This window comes from Chiloscyllium plagiosum, chromosome 1 (assembly GCF_004010195.1).
Source record: "Chiloscyllium plagiosum isolate BGI_BamShark_2017 chromosome 1, ASM401019v2, whole genome shotgun sequence".
NCBI lineage: Eukaryota > Metazoa > Chordata > Chondrichthyes > Orectolobiformes > Hemiscylliidae > Chiloscyllium > Chiloscyllium plagiosum.
Window position 1 is genome coordinate 56,916,759 of NC_057710.1, and position 17,917 is coordinate 56,934,675.

The window sequence follows — 17,917 nt, forward strand, 5'->3', positions numbered from 1 at the left end:
TTCCAGCAACACATTTTCAGCTCTGATCTCCAGCATCTGCAGTCCTCACTTTCTCCTCCAAAATAATGAGGCCTCAAGATTTCACAATTTTAAACAAAATTCCATTTTATATAGAAGACTTGAACAAAACAAGCACCAATAATTATATTAACACATGAATTATAACTTTGTATATCAGAATCACAGAATCATTTATAAAATGGCTCTTTGGCTCATCAGGTTTGTTCTGCCAAGATTACACTACTCCCTACTCTAATCCCATTTTCCTGCCCCGGTCCTTAACCTTGAATGTTACGACACTTCAAGTATTCATCCAAGTATTTTTTAAATGTTGAGAGCTTCCTGTCTCAATTACCTTTCCAGGTAATGCATTCCAGACTCCCACCTCCAACCAATGTCCCTTTGGGTGATTAAGTTTTCTTCAAATCTCCTGCCTTTAAAACATGCCTCCCTGTTATTGATCCTTTGGCAGAGGGGAACAGCTGCTTTTTATTCACCTTGTCCAGGCCCCTCAATCTTATACACCTCTATCAGCTTGCCTCTCAACATACTCTGCTCTGAAGGAAATAACCCAAATTAATCCAGGCTCCCTTCAGAGCTGAAATGCTCCATTCCAGTCAACATCCAGGTGAATCTCCTCTGCACCTCCTCCAGTGAAATCACATATTTCCAATCATATTTGACCAGAACTGCACATAGTGCTCCAGCTGTGACATAAACAAAGTTCTATACACCTCCAATATAGCCTTGCTGCTCTTATAACCTATGCCACAATTGATAAAGGTAAGTGTCCTGTATGCCTTCTCAACTACCCTATTACCCTGTCCTGCCATCTTCAGGGGTCGGTAGACAAGCAACCCAAGATCCCTATGTTTCTCTGAGCATCCTGGTATCCTGACATTTATTGAGTTTTCCCTCATCTTGTTACTTTCTCGAAAGTGCATCACCTCATACTTGTCAGGGTTAAGTTGCATCTGCTATTGGTGCGCCCATCTGACCAATCCATTTATATCCCCTGTAACATCACACTTTCCCACTTATTGTCAACCACCTAGCCAATCTTAGTCATCTTACACAAATTTACTTATCAACTCCCTCATTCTCATCTATGTCATTTATGAATGTCACAAACAACAAAGGGAACTAGCAATGATGCCTTTTGGTATGCCACTGCACACCAAGCTTCAATCATATAAACACCACCTTCTGTCTCCTGTCACGAAGCCAATTTTGGATCAATCTTGCCAAGTTACCTTGGATCCCATCGGCTTTTACCTTCTGTATCAGTTTCCCATGTGGGACCTTGTCATAGGCTTTGCAGAAATCCATATAAATCACACCAACTGCACTACCCTCAACCAAACATTTATCACCTCCTCAAAAAATTCCACCAGATTTCTTAGGCATGACCTTGTTCTGTCAAAGCCATGCTGACTATCCATGATCTTACCCTGCTTTTCTCAATAGAAATTAGTTTTCTCCTTCACTATTTTCTCGAATAGTTTCCCTAATGTTAGACTCACTGATCTGTAGTTCCTTGGTCTACCTCTACTACCTTTCTTGTAAAGTGGAACAACAATAACTGTCCTTCAGTACTTCCCCTGTGGACCGAGACAATTTAACGATTTGGGTCAGGGCACCTGTAATTTCCTCCCTTGGCTCCCCAGCAACCGGGGACACAATTCATCTGGACATGGGAATTTGTCCACTTTTAAATCTCTAACACCTCCTTGATTATTGGATCAATTTGCTCAAGAACCTCACATTCCATCTTAGGAATTCTGTACTTGAAGTACCAGTAAAGATGTTGCATTTTACTTTCTAAGGATTACAACAATATTTTATTAGTTATTTATATCTGACAGGACCACCCCTAACGTATATAACAGTCCTCTGAAAACTTCTTTGAAATTCCAGCTATTCTCAGAGATAGGGCTTTCATTTACTATCTCCTGACTGTGGATGCCTCAATCTTTTTTTCCAGTTACCTTGACTAAATTTCCAAGTAAATCTGCCAGTTGCTTTCTTTCGCCATAACACTGATGATCGATGCACTTTTTATCCAGTAGCTACAAAACCTGCAATCTTCCAGCTTCTTTTCCCTCAAGAAATCCAAATTGGGACCAGCCCCAAAAGCATTCATGCAGAGAGTGAAGTAGTTGACTTTCTCTCTATGATTGCAGTGCATGTTTAACTAATTTTCATTTACTTGGCTCTATTCTCACTGCACACGCAACCCAAGATGCAACTGAACTCTCAAAGCAAAAGCTCCCAGATAAAATGAACCCAATGAATAGGCTCCATCCATCTCAATGATAACACAACATTCCCTGGGATGTTCTCAAATAGATTCTTAGGTCAAGTTTCCCAAATTTAAATTCCTTCTTTGGTACAATGAAAAAAAAAGGATTTTGAAATTCTTCAATGTTTTTCAACTAATGAAGCTCCAACTCATAGTATCAGAAGGTGGTGCAGAGGGTGCAGAGGAGATTTACTAGGATGCTGCCTGGTATAGAAGGAATGTCTTACTAGGAAAGGCTGAGGGCCTTGATGCTGTTCTCTTAAGAGAGAAGAAGGTTGAGAGGTGACTTAATAGAGACATACAAGATAATCAGAGGGTTAGATAGGGTGAACAGGGAGAGCTTTTTTCCAAGTATGGGGACGGCAAACACAAGGGGACACAACTTTAAAGTGAGGGGAGATAGGTATAAGACAGATGTCAGAGGTAGTTTCTTTACTCAGTAGTAAAGGTATGGAATGCTTTGCTTGCATCGGTAGTAGACTCGGCAAGTTTAAGCGCATTTAAGTCGCACTGGACATTTGTATGGACGTACATGGAATAGTGTAGGTGGGATGGGCTTCAGATTAGTATAACAGGGCGGCGCAACATCGAGGGCCGAAGGGGCTGTACTGCGCTGTAATATTCTATTCTATTCTATTCTATCAGAATACTTCTCTATACTGTACTTACTGCAAGGATTCTTTAGTGATTTGACCACAGTGTTTTATGATTTAACCTTTCTGGCTGTTCACTTCTTAGGTCAACACAGCCTCAAACTTATACTTGTAATAAACTACCACCTTAAGCATGTAAGTTAGCTCGCTGAGCTTGAAGGTTTGTTTTCAGGTGTTTCGTTACCATACTAGGTAACAAGTTAACGGAACACCCATGGGACCAGCAATATTAGAGCTCACAGCAGAAGCAGTAATGCAGAGACTTGAACACGTTGCCCTCCCATTTATCCAACACAAACCTTGGGTCCACTTTGTAGATGACAACTTTATCATCAGAAAACAGAACAAATTAGAGGAAATGTACAGCACATCAACAATATCCTGACAGGCACAAAGTTCACAAAAGAGGAGAACGGCAATAGACTCCCATTCCGAGATGTGACAGTTGAATGTACAGTCAGCAGAGAGCTTCAAACCAGCATCTACAGAAAAACAACAAACACTGACCAAATACTTAACTTCAGAAGCAATCATCCCAACACCCACAAACGGAGCTGCAGCAGGATATTATTTCAATGAGCTACATCACACTGCAGCACCTAAGAGCTACAAAAAGCAGAAGAAAAATACCTATACAACGTTTTCAAGAAATATAGGTACCCAATAAACACAATCCGCCAATTCCTCAGAAACAAACCCAAACAAGCAGATGCAACGCAATCAAAACCTATAGCCACATTACCTTACATCAAAGACATAACAGAAATTATTTCCAGACTACTCAGACCCTTTGGCGTCATGGTAGCCCATAAATTTACCAACACACTTAAACAACAACTAATTAACCTAATGGATCTATCAGATACCATCAACAAAACTAATGTCATTTACAGAATATCATGCAAGAACTGTAAAAAAACACTACATCAGACAAACTAGCAGGAAACTTGCCACCAGGATACATGAACACCAACTGGCTACCAAATGACACGAGGTAAAAACAATGACTGCAGATGCTGGAAACCAGATTCTGGATCAGTGGTGCTGGAAGAGCACAGCAGTTCAGGCAGCATCCGAAAAGCTTCGAAATCGACGTTTCGGGCAAAAGCACGACCCAGTATTACCAGCTTCCATACATACAGACAAAGAAGGGCACCCAGTTTGACTGGGACAATACACACATCCTAGGTCAGGTGAAACAAAGACTATGCACGAGAATTCTTACAGGCATGGCATTCTAACCAGAACTCCATCCATAAAGACATTGATTTAGATCCTATCTACCTTCCCTTGAGAAAAGAAGAACCGGAAATGACATCACCCACCTAAAAAATCCAAGACCTATAAATAGAGAGGCGGGACATACCACCAAGCACTTCACCAGAGACTCTCGCTGATGATGTTACCTAGTATGGTGATGAAATATTTGAAAACAAATCTTCCAGCTCATTGAGCTAGCTTACATACTTATCATCAACCTGAGCTACAAATCTTCCCAAAAATCATAAACTGCCATCTTGTTTTAAGTGCATTCTCTTCAGGCTGCTTTTACCAGTTGCTCAACTATCTTTCACAGATAGAAAGAATGCCAAATAGAAAAAAGGCCATTTAGGTATCTGCATTGGCAGAATAAACTAGCCCTCCATTCTACTCCTGCTTTCCAGCAGGTCTGTAGACTTGCAGGTTACAGCAAGTTGAGATCTAGATTCCACTTAAACATTTAAGTGGATTTCTGCACTCCGCCCCTCTACAAAGTTGGCCACTTAATTCCAAAGAGGTAAAAACAATGACTGCAGATGCTGGAAACCAGATTCTGGATTAGTGGTGCTGGAAGAGCATGGCACTTAATTCCAAATCCCAGTTAAAGTGGTGAGAAAGATTTTCCTCATGTCCCATCTAATCCTTCTAACCAATAACCTTAAAACTGTAGTTTCTGCTAATTGATCTTGTCCCCTCAGCCAATGGTCTTCTTTGTCCACTCTAAATCCCCCAACTATCAACATTCTTGGAGTTACCATTAATCAGAAACTTGACTGGATTTATCACATAAATACAGTGGCTAAAAGAAAAGATCAGAAGCTAGGAATACTGAAGTGAGTAACTCACCTCCTAACTCCGCAAAGCATGTCTACCATCTACAAGTCAGAAGTCAGGAGTGTGATGGAATACTCCCCACTTGCCTGGATGAGTGCAGCCCCAACAAGACGCAAGTAGCTTGATACCAGCGAGGACAAAGCAGCCCGCTTGATTGGTACCACATCCACAAGCATCCACTCCCTCCACCATTGATGCTCATTAGCAACAACGTGTACTGCTTACAAGATAATCCTCAGTAAATCCTCAGACAACATCTTCCAAACCCACAATTTTCATCTAGAAAGACAGGGGCAGCAGATATATGGCAATGCCACCACCTCCAAGCCACTCGCCATGCTGACTTGGAAATATATCACTATTCCTTCACTGTATGTCAAAATCCTGGAATTCCCTCCCTAATGGCATTGTGGGTCAACCCACATCAGGTGTACTGCAGCAGTTCAAGAAGGCAGCTCACCACCACCTTCTCAAGGGCAACTGGGGACGGGTAATAAATGCTGGCCCAGCCAGCAACACCCACATCCCACAAATGAATAAATCAATTTTAAAAAGCCCTCATTATTTTGTAAAGCAATTAAAACATACCTCAATCTCCTCTGTTCTAAGGAAAACAACCCTAGCTGGCAAATATTTCCACATAGCTTCAATTTTCAAAAGCTGGTAGCATTCTTGTAAATCTCCTCTGTACTTTCTCTACAGAAATGATGTCCTTCCTGTAGTGTGGTGACCATAACACTATACTAAACTCCAGCCATCACCTAACCAGTTAAAGCATTCATTTCTAAAGCCAAAATTTATATTCTAGATATTTTGAACAATAGTTACAATGAGTCCTTCACAAGACTAAAGTTGCAAAGTGTTAACTGAAAGTCAGGTGTACCTTCCTCTGAAATCTGTCTTCAAAACAGAATTATTAATAGCAAATAACTATTCAAATGCTTAGAGAAAGATCATGTAATGTGGTCTTGCTTGTGATTTTGTAGGTGGCTATCATAAAATTGTGTTAACAACAATAACAGGAAATACCTGCTCATTTGCTCAAGTCTGACCAGTTTGCAAAAGCACTCCCAAGAAAAAAATGGTGTGAGCTTGAAATAACTAATAGCAAAATAATTGGAACCTATTTTTGATAGGTATAGTAGCAATGTTTAACCAGTTTATTTAGGTCAATTCAATAATTCAGATTTTTTTTAAAAGAATATATAAACAACATTAATATTACAACTTTGGAATAACAGCATAAATTCCTAAAAAAATAAGCAATTCCCATCTGTTCTCAACAAACCTCCTATAAAAATGGACTGAAGTTTGTTATCAATTATTACAAGCAGAGTCTACAACCAAGTGACAATTAGGTTGCTCAAGCTAACCAAGCTGCAATTATTCAAAGCATACCCTGCTAAAATTGCCCCTATATGTGCGATAAACCACTCTGGAGAGTTGAATCCCAGGATGCCAACTCCATGGAAACGTTGGAGACCTAGCTGTAAATATAAAGCAGAAATTTACTCACCTCCCGCTCTTTAAAATTTCTTACATTACAACAGTGCCTGCACTTAAAAAGAACTGCTTGGTTGTAATGAGCTTTAGACCATCCCAAAGTTTGAATAGAACTATATAAATATATGTATTTCTGTTTATGTTAAAATTCTATAATAATCTATTTGACGTCATGTTTATGGAAACCAGTCAAGATTATAACTTTATTTTTAAAATAAATTCCAAGAATAACAGATTGCTGATTTAATCAGAATCTATCTTATCAGGAAACAAATGGAGACTAAAATAGAAGATCCTTGCATTTTACCTTTTTGTTCTGTTAAAACAAAAGGTTCTTTTTTATTGTGGGATATGGGTGCCGCTGGCTGGCCAGCACTTATTGCCTGTCCTTAATTGACCTTGAGAAGATGGTGGTGAGCTGCTTTCTTCAACCGCTGCAGTTCACCTGCTGTGGGTTCACCCACAATGCCCTTAGGAAGGGAATTCCAGGACTTTGACTCAGCGATAGTGAAGGAACTGTGATATATTTCCAATTCTGGATGGTGAGCAGCTTGGAGGGGAACTTGAAGGTGGTGGTGTTCTCATATATATGCTTTATGCTATTTTATACATAGAACAATAAATTGGGAGAGACAGGAGGTACTTGCCTGAAGGAAGCTTTTTGCTGCTTTTCTACATTCTTTATAATACTGAGAATAAGTTAGTGTTTCCCAATGATTTCTCAGAGAGAAACCAAGAGCTATACGGTTACCATAACTTGCCACTGACTGATTAAACATTTGGTCAACAGTTAGGGGTGACTCAGCAGCATTCTCCTCCATTCGGAGCTGAACTGCACCATCCCGCGATGTGGTCCAGAGCTTAGTTGCAGGAGCCAGTTTAATAGGATACTGTTTTGGACCTGGAGTAAGCAAAGGAGGATACATAAACTATAGACTCTTGCAGAGATGCAGTATTTCACTTTACAAGTTTTAAGAAGATTATGTTTTCCATTCAACTAAAGCCAAATAGATAACAGACTACTTAAGATTAATTTCTTTTACATATTTTAGATTACCTGTAGAAGGTACTCCATTGTCTAATACATAAGCAGGGATGGATAATGAGATAAATGTAAGCCAAACCCAAACATTGGAGTGTTTAATGATATTCAATAAACTTAGATTTGAAAATTGACATACTATGCTGCACGTTAGATTAGAGAAAATAACTCAAGATGAAAATAAGGAACAGAAAGCTTAGAATCACAGAATCACTAATGTGTGGAAACCCATTTAGTTTGCACCAACCCTCCAAACAGGTTCCTGGACCCAGACCCCCGACACTACCCCTGATACTATGCATTTACTATGGCTAATACATCTAGACTACATCTCACCTGGACACCATGGGGCAATTTACCACGGCCAATCCACCTAACCTGCACGTCGTTGGAATGTGGGAGGAAATCTGAGCATCAGGTGGAAATGTGCAAGGAAGGGGAGAGCAAACTCCATACAGTTACCCAAGGCTGGAATCGAATCCTGGTGCAGTGAGGCAGCAGTGCTAACTACTGAGTCACCATGCTGCCGCAGCAGTATAGAACATAGAAAAGTACAGCACAGAACAGGCCCTTTCGCCCATGATGTTGTGCGTCATATGACATGAAATTACAACATCAGCAAAGAAGGGAATGAAATTAAATGGTAGGAGGCTACTGCAAAAATAAAATCATCTCTCATTCTTTTGCCAAATTTCCTTGTATCTTCAACCTTAAATTCAAGATTTGTTTTACACATAGGGTGGTAAGTACCTGGAATGCATTGCCAGAGGTGGCAAAAGAAGTAGATATAATAGCAACATTCAAGAGGTATCTTGACAGATATATGAATAGCCAGGAAATAGAGGGATACAACTGTGGAGAGGCAAAAGATTTTTACCTTAGAAATACATCAGGTGTCAGAGCAAACTTGGTGGGCCGAACGGCCTGTTCCTAACCTGTATTGTTCTTTGTAATGACTAACCAGGATTCATAAATGTAAACCACAGCTTTGTTTTATGTATAGTGGACAGAATATTCTGCATTTAGTCCTGGATGAATTGTAGGTCTGCTTGTGACCTTTACACAGGCTCTTTCCCATAGCCAAAACCCAATTGAGTTTGAATTTATTGTTTTGCCAACATCGAACCAATGAGATGATCTGATGTTGGGGATAAATAAAGACAGGCAGTTTGAAAATCAGACAGAGAAACTGCCATCGAGAGAGAACCAATACATTGAAACACTCTGTATCAAAGGTACCTTTTCATATGAAATATCTTTATAGTAAAAAGACGATGAGCCAGGGAGATCTTCTGCTGGAAGAAGAAAGACACTGAAGATGACAGTCCTTGTGTAGTTTTGAAATTAAGTTGATGTAATTTTAATAAGCGTTTTATTGGAACAGTATATTGTTACAGAGTTGGAGGCAGGTAATAAGCAGTTAAGAGAAAGGGGGGCTTAGAGTTGTGAATTGTTGTTGTTTAATGTTCACTCCTCCATGACAATCCTCCACACCAGCGCCCCGCAAGGATGCTTACTCAGTTCCTTATTGTACTCCCTGTACATTTACAACTGTGCGGCCAAATCTTGTTTGAACTCCATTTACACATTCACTCGTGACACATTGTTGTAGGCCAGATATCAAATGATGATGAGACAGAATACAGGACTTGGTGATGTGGTGCAAAGATAACAATCGCTCCCTCAACATCAGCAAAACAAAAGAACTGATCATTTACCACAGAAGGCAAGGAAAAGGGCACCCCCCACCCTCCACCCCCCATCTACATCAATGGAGTGGAGGTAGAAATGGTTGACAGTGTCAAGTTCCTAGGAGTGATGATCACCATCAAGTTGTTCTGGACAACCCACATAGATGTGATGGTCAAGAAGGCATAACAATACCTCTTCTTCCTCAGGAAGCTAAGGAAATTTGGCATACCCATAAGAATTCTCACCAACGTTTACTGATGCACCACAGAAAGCATTCTATCTAGATGCATCACAGATTGGGCAACTGCTCTGCCCAAGACAGTAAGAAACTACAGGAGGTTGTGAACACAGCCCAGACCATCACGCAAGCCAACATTCCTTGCATTAACTCTGCCTACACTTCTCATTGCCACGGAAAGGCAGCCGACATCTAAGACTCCTCTCACCCCATTATAATCTCTTCTAACCTCTTTCGTCAGGCAGAAGATATAAAAATTCAAACTCACATACCAACAGGTACAGGAACATCTTCTTCGCTACTGTTCCTAGACTTCTGAATGGACCTGGAGAAAGTGAGGTCTGCAGATGCTGGAGATCAAAGTTGAAACTTTATTGCTGGAACAGCACAGCAGGTCAGGCAGCATCCAGGGAACAGGAGATTCGATGTTTCGGGCACAGGCCCTTCTTCAGGAATGAGCAGAGAGTGTTCAGCAGGAGAAGATAAAAGGTAGGGAGGAGGGACTTGGAGGAGGGGCGTTGGAAATGTGATAGGTGGAAAGAGGTCAAGGTGAGGGTGATAGGTCGGAGTAGGATGGAGGCGGGGAGGTCAAGAAGAAGACTGCAGGTCAGGAAGGGGGTGCCGGGCTGGAGGGATTCGGCTGAGACAAGGTGGGGGGAGGGGGGATGAAGAAACTGGTGAAGTCCAAGTTCATCCCCTGCGGTTGGAGGGTTCCCAGTCGGAAGATAAGACGCTCCTCCTCCGACCGTCGGGTTGTTGTGGTTTGGCGGTGGATGAGTCCAATGACCTGCATATCCTCGGTGGAGTGGGAGGGTGAGTTGAAATGCTGTGCTACAGGGTGGTTGGGTTGGTTCGTCCGGGTGGCCCAGAGGTGCTCTCTGAATCGCTCCGCAAGTAGGCGGCCTGTCTCCCCAATATAGAGGAGGCCACACCGGCTGCAGCGGATGCAGTAGATGATGTGGGTGGAGGTGCAGGTGAATCTGTGGCGGATATGGAAGTTCACATCATCTACTGCATCCGCTGCAGCCGGTGTGGCCTCCTCTATATTGGGGAGACAGGCCGCCTACTTGCGGAGCGATTCAGAGAGCACCTCTGGGCCACCCGGACGAACCAACCCAACCACCCTGTGGCACAGCATTTCAACTCCCCCTCCCACTCCACCGAGGATATGCAGGTCATTGGACTCATCCACCGCCAAACCACAACAACGCGACGGTCGGAGGAGGAGCGTCTTATCTTCCGACTGGGAGCCCTCCAACCGCAGGGGATGAACTTGGACTTCACCAGTTTCTTTCTCCCCCCTCCCCCCACCTTGTCTCCGCCGGGTCCCTCCCGCCCGGCACCGCCTTCCTGTCCTGCAGTCTTCTTCTTGTCCTCTCCGCCTCCATCCTACTCCGACCTATCACCCTCACCTTGACCTCTTTCCACCTATCACATTTCCAACTCCCCTCCTCCAAGTCCCTCCTCCCTACCTTTTATCTTCTCCTGCTGAACACTCTCTGCTCATTCCTGAAGAAGGGCCTGTGCCCGAAACGTCGAATCTCCTGTTCCCTGGATGCTGCCTGACCTGCTGTGCTGTTCCAGCAATAAAGTTTCAATTCTGAATGGACCTCTCAAGTTTCAAATCTAATGTTGATTTTGCTTTGTGCACCTTCTTTGCAGCCATAACTTTGTATTCCTTGCTCTGTTCAATCACCCTATGACCTTTATATGTTATGATCTGCCTGTACTATATGGAAAATAAGGCTTTTCACTGGACATAGGTACATGTAACAACAACAATAATAATAATCAAATCAAAGAGTGTAGAATCATGCAACCTCAAGAAATCCACGACAGTTGTCCTTAATTAATCCACATTTGACATTGTGGTTATTAACCAGCAGCCCCTTGCCTAACCGTACCTAGCGCACTTCTTTCTAAGAGATCAAAGCCATCCCAACTCCTCAGTTTTGCTGAAGAACTCTTTCAGCTGCGCTGTCATCTCAGTGACCTTGGGTGGGATACAGAAAAGTCAGGAAATATCAGAAAACAAGAAGGTGCCAGGGTGATGTTGGGATTCCAATTTCATGAATTTAACTCCTGTATGAACACAAATTAATGTACAAGCATTTGCCTGAAAGATTATCCCCCACCAACATGCCACCAAAGCCATACAGCCCATGCAACTTTTCAAACCACTTTATCAACCTGTCTTGCTACCTTCAAAAGACATATGTGTGCAGCCCAAAGTCTGTACGTTACTCAGTCACCTTAACATATTACAACATAATTTATACTGCTTCTCCTCAGTTCTCACTTCAAAATACATCACTTCAGACTTCTCTGCATTAAACATCAACTGTTGTGTGTCTGCAAAGTCTACCAGTGAAGTTTGGCAGTACTGCATTCACCCTTTAGTATATTACCAAGCTTTGCAATTGCTCACATATTCATGTCCATGCAATTAATACATCGGGAACCATATTTATATTGCCAATCCCAGGAGACACCATCGTACATTTTCTTCTAGTCTTAAGGTGACAATTCATGGCTTGCTCTGCCTTTCGTACCCTCCCATAAAGTAGCTTAAATTAAAGTATATTATTGCACAAAGGGTGATGTGCAATAATAAGACCGCCAGTTAGAACTAAATCATTACGGGCAGTACCTTCCAAGTTCCTGATGATTTGGGCTAAGGTAAAGAATTTGAGAAAATTGATGGAAATATTTAGCAAGACCATTCTTAACAACAATGCCAAAAGATATTTTTAATCAAGACAAGATTCTAGCTATAGTGTAGCCTATTATTATGCAGTTATCACCACCCTTTTTACTACTTATTCTCACCTCACTAGTATGCAGTCTTCCATCTTACCAACTGTTAGATAGATACTAGATGCCAGAAGTTTCCAAGAAAATCTTAGCAGGTACCTGGTAAACTATAGTTCCTCACTTACTTTTACAGACGTCCACCTTGGACACCCATCTGTTGACACTCCATAAATAGCATCTGCATGCACCCCACATCTGTGGACATTAGCATCGCATCATTATGGCCCTTTTCTGATTTACTTAAAATACAATTCTGCACTTTAATGCTGCACTTTGGCCTGTATAAGGCTGCTGCAAGGACAGTTTGCGGGCAGAGACAAGCACCCAGCTCATCAAGTGATTGAGGGGCCATTTCAGGATTCCTCTCAGTGTTCACTAATTCTGTGCCTACTTCAAATGCTCATATACTCCTACCTTACATTGCTTTAAGCAATTTACCTCTCAGCTACAGTCCAAAGGCTCAAACTACTTCAGTCGAATTGCCTTTTAGCATAGGCACACAGTCAGGCCAGAACAGGACCTGGCTCTCTGGATTTATAGTCTAATGATATCCCCATTAGGCATTGCCCTCCCATTGCATGTGCAAAGAGTGTTCAGTTTTGAGGGAACTATTTGCAATGAAAGCAGTTGAGAAAGGGTTCACCAAGCTGATTGCTGGCATGAAACCTTGCCTCATGAGGAAAGGTTGTGCAGGTTGACCGTTAGGAGAATGATGCCTTTGATATTAACGTCTCAGCACAAGATGAAGTATAACCAAGAGCTCCATTAACAGAAATGCATAGCTAAACCAAACCAATATAGTCTCAGAGGTTATCGTTTTGAGCTAACTGTACAAATAAGCCCCTTTGAGCATTAGCAGCAACTACAAGTCGCTCTGCTTTAACGCAACAGTTGTGTTCTGCTGCAACCTTTCACTATAGAAAAATAGAAGATCACTAATAGAAAATCGCTATACCCAACTGGTAGAAAGTTTGCATTATCCAAACAAGGTCCACACTTCGTCAATCATGTTATAGTAAATTTGTGCTGACGAAACGCGCGTTATAGCAGAACGACATGTACTAACAGTGATAAAACACAAAAAGGCCATTCAGCAGGCTGAACCTATGCCATATTTTGATAGAGCTTTATAATTAGGGCTAAGTCCTACCCTTTATCCATAGCCCAGCAAATTTCTCCTGCCAAGAGTTTATCCACTCCTGTTTTGAAAGGTATTACAAAATCTGTGTCCACCAATTTATGCATTCTAGATTATTACATAGCACAGCATTAAAAAAAATTCATGTTACCTCTGCTTTTTTTGATAATTACATAAATGGTTCTTTGGTTACTAATTCTTCTTCCACAGCATTGTAGCAGTTTTCCCTTATCAACTTTTAGCAAGACTTTACAAAATTTTGTACATTATCTATTGAATCTTCCCTTAACCTACAGTTTTCTCTGCTTAGAGTAGATCAATACCATTTTCTGTATTGTCTCCATTGAAGTGGATTGTATTCATTGCTCTGAGTTTCATGAATGCTGCAGACAACGGAAGAAAACTGAGAAAACGCCCAGGATTCCATTCTCAGTGTTACTATCCCTTGTGAAAATAAAGTGGAGAGCACTTGTTCAAAATAGAGTCAGGAAAAGCAATATTGACCTCTTTTCAGTATGGATATTGACTGATTGACTAAAATATAAAATGCCATGATCGGTCATAGAGTTTGTAGCTTTAATTTGACCATAAAAACACAATGCAGCCATTGCAGAATGGACTGCTATCATCGAACATGGAACTGTATAGTACAGGAATAGATCCTTCGGCCCACAATATTGTGCTAAACATTATGCCAAATTAAACTAACCCCTTCTGCCTGCCCTTGGTCCATCCCTCACTTCCTTGCATATTCATGTGCTTAGCTAAAAAGGCCCTTAAACACCCCTATCTGCCTCCATCACCACTCCAGCAACAGATTCCACACTCCTACCACTCTGTGCAAAAACTTGCCCCTCACATCTCCTTTGAACTGTCCCCCTCTCAACTTAAATGCACACCCCTAGTTTTAGACATTTCAACTCTGGAAAAAATATTCTGACCATTAACCTTATCTACGCAACTCATAATTTCATAGATTTCTAGCAAGTTGCCCCTCAGCCTTCACCACTCCAAAGAAAACAACCCAAGTTTTTTCTAGCCTCCCTTGACAGTCCATACGCGGTAATCCAGGCAGCATCCTGGTAAACCTCTTCTGCATGCTCTCCAAAGTCTCCATATCCTTCCTGTGATGTGGCGACCAGAATTGAACACAGTACTCTAAACTTAATAACCCACCCACCTCCATTTTAATGCAAGTCAAATAGCAGAGGTTGCAGTACAGAACTCTGCAGAGCACCACTAGTCATGGACCTCCAGCCTGAAAAACACCCTTCTACCACTATCCTCTGCCTTCTCAGGTAAGCCAATTCTGAATCCATGAATCCATTTGGATCCTATGCATCTTAATCTTCTGGATGAGTCTACCATGAGGGGACCTTGTCAAAAGTTTACTAAAATACATGTACACAGTATCCACTGCTCTAGCTGCTTCGATAATCTTCATCACCTCCTCAAAAAAATTAATCAAATTAGTAAGACATGACCTGCCCTGCACAAAGCCATGCTGACTGTCCCTAATCAGGCCATGCTTTTCCAAATACTCAAATCCTATTCCTAAGAATTCTCTTCAATAGATTCCTAATTTGGATGCAAGAGTCACCAGTCTATAGTCTCCTGGATTATCCCTATTTTCCTTCTTGAATAGAGGAATAACATCAGCTACTCGCCAGTCCTCTGGGACCTCTCCAGTGACTAATGAGGATACAAAGATCTCAGTCAAGGCCCTAGCAAACTCCTCTCTTGCTTCTTTCAGTACCCTGGGGTAGATATCATTGGGCCTTGGGGACTTATCCACCTTAATGCTTTTCATGAGATCCAAGACTACTCCTTTCTTGAACACAAAATGCCCCAGCATATTGACATGCTCCACACAAATCTCACTATCCTCCATATCCTTCTTGTGGCAAAGTACTCAATTGGATTTCACCCACATCCTCTGCCTTGAAACACAAGTTCCCTCCTTCATCCTTGAGTGGTCCTACCTTCTCTCTAGTAATCCTCGTTATCATTCGCAATCAAAAAATTATTATAATAATTTCTGAATAGCAATTAGTGACCTTCTAATTACTACGCTATTTTTAAACAAGTCACAATGCACTTATATATTTGTACATCAATGTTATGAATGAAATGGAGGAAGTTTCACAATTTTCTCTTGGTCGGAATAAAAGGTACCTGTTTGTGAGGCGTGTGCTCCTCCAACAACTGATCTTGAACTTTTCTTGATAGAGTTTGAATTGTTAAAATCTCCCAATATATTCACATCTGTAAGAGACTGTTGTTTCTGAGGTGAAGGCATTTGCTCAAGATTTCTCAAAGAGTCATGTTTATTTTCCATCCTAAGTGGGATTTCAGCTTGATTTATAAATCCTTGCTGTTCTTCACTTTTACTCTCCTGTAGGTCTTTCTCACCTTTGCCATCATGTAAGAGCCTTGTATCCCCTCCTGCATTATTCAGCCAGAGACTGCTATCAAAGACGTCCCCCATCAATAAATCTGAAGGATATTATTTAGAACCAGATTTTAAGGGCAAAGGACTGTGGAAGAGAAACACACATGGATTACTTGGAGAAATATTTTGTAATTGAAATTCATATATCACTATCAACTAAACAGGGCACAATAAGAGCTATTTGATTAGAATCACTAATGACATGAATACAACAATCATAACTAATTTTTAAAACCATAGTCAAAAGGTAATTTAAAAATACTCAACATGGTAATTTTCAAGACTTTATAGATCCGGCGAAGAGAAAACATCCCATATCAAATATTATTTTTCTGATATTTAATTATATGATGATTTAACTGTTCCTCAAAGAAAGGTAGAGAAAGGTGATGCAGCATAACTTTCCCTATCCTTTGACTCTGCACAATTTCTAACTCATAACACCTTCAAAAACACACACATGCTTTTCCTGAGCTAAGGCAAGAAGCACACCTTATAGATCAATACAGCTACGATCAACACCAACAATTAAAGCATTTGCTGCAACTGTACACCATAACTGGAATATTGTGAGCAGTTTTGGTCCCCTTATTTGATGTAAGATATCAGTTCAAAGAAGGTTCACTATGATAAATTCCAGTACAAAGCAAAGATTAAACAGGTTGGGACTTTACTCAATGAAACATACAGGACTCTTAAGGAGCTTGGCACAGAAAATGCTGAGAGGATGTTTTCCCTCAAAGGGAGAGTCTGAGACAAGAGAGCATAGTACCAGAATAAAAGGGGTGCCAAGTTAAGACTGAAATGAAGAAAAAAACTCCTTGCAACAGAGGGCTGTGGGGGCAGAGTCCTTATGAATGCTCACGCTGAAATAAATAAATTCTTGATCAGTTGGAGAATTGAAGATTATGGGAAAAAGGCAGAAAAGTGGACATAAGGAATCAGCCATGATCATATTCAATGGTGGAACAGGCTTGATGGGCTGAATGATTTACTCCTGTCCCCATTTCTTATGTCTTATCCATTCCTTGTCTTGTAACTTTGTTAGAGTATGTCCAGGTTTAAAAAGCATTCCTCTTGCATAACATAACTTACAAACCTTGGCAATTCCCTGGCAGAAACCCTATTGGTTGTCACAGCAGCACTGCTCCAAACCATCACTTCCAGATGCCTTAACAACTTATTCCACTTTCAATGAAAATAAGATGAACAAACCTGTGAAGCTGAAACACCTCATTTTTGCTTCTATATAAACTAATATGATACTTTCAAAAGCATTTGTTACTGCAGTTCACATTACTCCTAAGATTACTCCACAAGAATAACTTAGCACAAAAATGTAAGAAGACAATAATAATGAAAAGAGAAAGTCGATTTGATTGTAGTATCAATTATACAGATTATCGTTCAATTTATATTCTTGACACAACCCTTAAAAAATATAGATTGAAAAATCTCCTGGATTAGGGCATCGTGGCCAAGTCAAACCACATTCAGCTTCTACTCAACAGGGTGTAGGATTGGGAGTGGGATAGGTAAGAGTGAGGAAAGGGAATGACATTGCCTGTAAAGTTATATTAAATCTACATTGACAAGTACTTGATAGTCTGGCCAAATGCACCATTTTAAATCAAGACAAAAAAAATAGAAATTTCAAAATTATTTACGTATAAAATATTAATTTGATTCAAGTGCAGCTGATGTAGTTATTCCAGTCAATTAAATTTCTAGAACACTTAAAGTCATACAGCTATACAGCCTGGAAAAAGACACTTCATTCAACTCACCCGTGCTGATCAGATATCCTAACTAAAATCTAACTCCATTTACCAGTATTTGGCCCATTTCCCTCAAAACCCTGCCTATTCATATACCTATCCAATTACCTTTTAAATCTTGTAATTGTACCTACCCCCACCACTTCTCTGGCAGCTCATTTCTTACACGCACCACCCTCTGAAAAGGTTGACCTTTAGGTCCCTTTTAAAA